Below are 5064 nucleotides of genomic sequence, written 5' to 3'. Positions count from 1 at the left end.
TGTAAGGAAGTACTTACTGACTTAAGTTCCTACCAAAGACCAACTATGTGATATTTTTACCATTTTTCGTTGACTAGCATTCTTGGTCCTAGTTATTGTGTAAATATAGTTAGTTTGGTTTTGTTTCTTGCAGCTTCAAAAGTTATTGTTAGTGCTAAGTATTTTATTTATTTCCTTGCATGCCTTAGATGAACAGTAAGGTAATCGTTGTTTGTACTATTCTACATTTTTGCTACAAACAAAAGAGTTCTCAAAGGTTTCAGTGAGAAAACTTTTTAATCGGGTAGTTTATTTTCTAGGTTGTGAACTTTGTTAAGAGTAATTTATTTTTTTAAACATTTTTGAACAAAACATTTCTGATGGAATGAAACTGTAACAATAAAGTATACTGACTTGAACTCAGGCTATATTTCAACATCAAATTTACCAAGAAAAAATCATAACTGGGAATACAGCTATTAAAAAGTGTATACTCTTGCATGATGTAACTAAATTTTTGACAATAAACATAAAACAACATCTTAAATAAAACAATACATAAACAAGACAATAAAACATAAACATCTTAAATTAAAATAATATACTACCAAATGAAATATTATCTTTAGATTAACCAGTTCATCAAACATGACATATATAACATTTTTTATTGATAGCATATACAATTTCTAAAATTTTATGTAAAGCTTGGATTTGCCATGTAAAATATGTATTTTTACTATTTTTATGTCATGTTTTCTTAATGTAATTTGTACAGTAATGTTAGTACATTTTGAGTTAGAGAAATACAATATGTAGCTCCTATAGTTTCCTAGAGTAGCAGTAGGGTGCTATTTTAAGTTAGTTTTCTAATGGCTGTCACTATTGTAATATTAATAAATTATTTTGCTATAGTTGTTTTATTCCTTTTACTTCCAAATCACAAACTGTAAGCATTGACAATTATTGGTCATTGGATCTTTAAGCTAAAAATATATCTTAGCTTTAAGAAAAGTATTGAACTTAAAAACTATTACAGAGAAAGGCAATTTGGTGGTAACATGACGGGTAACCAGTTTAATAGTATATTACATTATTACAACTCCCGTTCGAGACAAAGTCAAGTGTGTGGGATTACCCTAAGAGTCTGGTAAACATATTTTGGACGAGTGACGTAGGCTACAATATTTTACGCCATACTACTCTTAGCTAACTTAACAATAACAATTCACTGTACCAATCCTTATATATTCCCACCAACTAAAGGACTAACAAATCACTACTCATGGTTATGTTTTTGCTTATAACCACTCATTGTCAGTGGTTGGTATTGCCAAATAAAACCAGCTTGGTTGGTGTCCGGTAAAAACTCATTACAGTACTAACTGTAGTACATATAATGAAACCAGCACATTTAATCTAGAGGTTAAAATACCTTTAATCCGTCAATGTGATCAAATATCACCGATGAGCGGCGACCGGTTTCAGCCCAGCTGTGGGGCCATCTTCAGGCGATGAAGGAACATAAATATCACTCCGAAGAGGTCGTCATAAAGTCTATAAATACGTCACGAGAAACAACACATAAATACATTTTTTTTACAAATAAACGTGTGGCCACAAATTAACTGCGCGGCGGACAGTACGCGTACATTAAGTTGCTAGTCCAGACTCAACATAGTCACATATTTCTTATGTAAAACCTAATACTGATGATATTCTACGTCCAAACTATTTTGAACTCTTTCATTTATTTTATTTCTCAATTCGTATTAGTAGTTTTAATCATTAATAAAATGTTATTCTAACTTCAGAACACTTGGTGTTGGAGCTGAAGCTTTGTTTATATTGGGTATATTATAGATTTCTGCATTTGATTATTTATAAGAAAGGACCTGCTATTAGGAATGTTTTACACATGTAAAATTTGATGAGCTAGTTTTGATATCAGTTCAACAGTTCAGATTTTCTAGGCTACATGAGACTGACACAGCTATTTGTACACGGGAGCAATGTTTACGCACTCGTCTGGAATGATCTCGAGTGCAGCAAAGGCCTTTTGCACTCGTGTTACACTTTATATTTTTCCTACAGTCACTATATAAATAATTAGTCTTTCAAACACTATACAACACGACAAATATGTTGCGTAATATATAAATATACAGGGTGTTTGTGAACTCTCTCGAAAAAATTCACAGGATTATTCCTTGGGTTGATACATGAATATTTTACATTATAAACGTGGGTCGCCGGAGCCTCGTTTTCTGTCTGTCTGTCTGTATGTGTTTTTAATAAATAACTTTATAACTCGAGTTTGAATCGAGGTACAAACTTTAAATTTGACACACTTATGTATTTTAACGTGTTACACAAACATGCAAAATTTCATTTCGTTGACTATAGCCGTTTCAAAATGGCGGCCATCTAAAATCTTTGACCTCAAATTACATGAAAACCACTAGAGTTACAAAAAAAACACAAGAATAACAAAATGTGGGAAATTTTATGCCAAATCAAATGACACCTAGAGTTTAAAGATCGAACAACAAACAGCTGAGTTATAAACTTTTTAATTAATTAATAATTTACTGGCTTTTAATTGTTATTGTTTATTCTTGTACAGAGTACATTACGTAACCTTAAACAGATCTCAATAGTTAAGGTAAAAATAGGACACTTAATACATTTACCATCTAGTAAAAAAACTAAATGTTGTTGTTAGGGCAAACCAGCTGTCTTACATTGTTGTAACAATTTAGAAAGGATCAGATGATTTAAAAAAATAGACAATAACAATTAAAATCCAGTAAAGAAATTATTAATTATTAAAAAAATTAATAACTCAAAACAATTATGTGATCATCATCTCAAAATCGTATGTCCAACCAGCTGTCTTACATTGTTGTGACAATTTAGAAAGGATCAGATGATTTTAAAGAATAAACAATAACAATTAAAAGCCAGTAATGAAATTATTAATTATTTAAAAAGTTTATAACTCAGCTGTTTGTTGTCCGATCTTTAAGATCTAGGTGTCATTTGATTTGACATAAAATTTCCCACATTTTGTTATTCTTGTGTTTCTTTTGTAACTCTAGTGGTTTTCATGTAATTTGAGGTCAAAGATTTTAGATGGCCGCCATTTTGAAACGGCTATAGTCAACGAAATGAAATTTTGCATGTTTGTGTAACACGTTAAAATACACAAGTGTGTCAAATTTAAAGTTTGTACCTCGATTCAAACTCGAGTTATAAAGTTATTTATAAAAAACACATACAGACAGACAGACAGAAAACGAGGCTCCGGCGACCCATGTTTATAATGTAAAATATTCATGTTTTAACCCAAGGAATAATCCTGTGATTTTTTTTGAGAGAGTTCACAAACACCCTGTATAAAAGTTGTGATATATAAAAAGGTGAGTGGTAGCAGAGGTATGTGACGCTCTATAATATTTCACTGTTGATGCTGTTGTTGATCTTGTTGTATCTCAAATCATTATTATTGTTGTTCATTTAATGCTTTATTATTGTTAACATTTCATTATTTATTATTGTTACTCGTTTAATTTCTATTACTGTTATTCTTTTCATTGTTTATCATTGTTAATGCCTAGTAAAAAACACAAACATTCACTGTTACAGCTGTCAAACTTTATATTTGTAAATTCGTGTATTGCCGTTGGTAAATAAAATAAATAAAAACACGTTTTTAGGTAAGGTTAAACCATAGATTAAACATTTATGTAACAATAATAAAGCCACGAACGGAATGGGAAATACTGCACCAACAGATTGTAGTCGTAGTATCTTTAATTTAAGTGTTACTTATTATCAATAATACAGTTATAAACAGTAATAATCAGTATAAACACATAATAAACAAGTAGATTGTTCTTCAAAATATGCCAATAAAACATTTTCAGACAGTTTTGTAACTTTCTTACTTATGCGCCAAGAGGAAAACAGTTCTTATGCTCGTTCATATACTTCTTTCTTGACATTTCAAGGTAACAGGTTTAATGAAACATGTCTACCATTTCACAATCACTTTCACTGAGTTCAATATTTTTTAACATGTAAGGCCCATCTTTCAAATACTACACTTCAGGTTGTGTTCAAACCAAGCCAAGCGTGGAACTAAAATAGAACATAAACTATATAAACACGAAATGACAGGTTAAATCGTAGTTATAATAGTTAATCAGCTGATCATAGTATTATTATCTTTAGTGTTGCCATCCTATTTCCAAGCGTGCACGGATTACGTGCATAATAAAACCACGCTGTTTTGTGTTGTTTGGTTGGAATCCTGAAAACTAATAAAGTGTTTTATATATTAAAAGTTTAGCAAACTACAATATTTTACAATATTCTCCATAAGAATAACATAGGAGTTTTAAAGTTTAAAATTTTTTCCGTTACCAATAACCGTACAAAAACACTTTGATAAACTAAATCATTTGTTTTTTAAGCTCTTTAAAAAATATTTTTAGAGAAAATGTGAAATTTTATGTTTTAAGGGTCAAAAATGAGAAACCCAATTTTTACCCCATAATACTCCAGTAAACCCCTGTTCCCATAGTCCGATCTAGCTGGTTCGCGAACTCATTCAAGTTCATCCCACCTTACAAATTTTAACCAAATTTAATCAAAATCAAGGACAAAAATTACTCAAGTTATCGCGTTCACGGACACACATATATACATATATTAAAATTTGAACGAATAGTGTTTTCTGGCCTCTGGGGACATCAAATGAATAAGTAAATCAGTTCAGGGCCTAGGTCTTACCGTGCCACCTACGGTAATAGCTACTACCCTATAGGAAATTCTCTAAACACTTTATTAAATTAAATATAAATTTTGGCCTATTAAATAAACTACTATTATTCTTCTTTAAAATTAAAATATCAAAATTGAAGAAAACTCTCTAATCACCTGTTGGCAATCTATAGTAAAAGAAATAACACCCCAACAAAAAAAGCTAAAATGACCTTGATGTAACTCTCACATTAAGAGGAATTTGATGGGACCAAACAAAATAAAAGACGATTCCCCCACACTCCTCCATCGCTCCCA

The sequence above is a fragment of the Macrosteles quadrilineatus genome, unplaced genomic scaffold (assembly GCF_028750875.1).
Source record: "Macrosteles quadrilineatus isolate MER2022 unplaced genomic scaffold, UCM_ALF_1.0 Scaffold_3__2_contigs__length_128488019, whole genome shotgun sequence".
Lineage (NCBI taxonomy): Eukaryota > Metazoa > Arthropoda > Insecta > Hemiptera > Cicadellidae > Macrosteles > Macrosteles quadrilineatus.
This window is presented reverse-complemented; position numbering follows the sequence as displayed.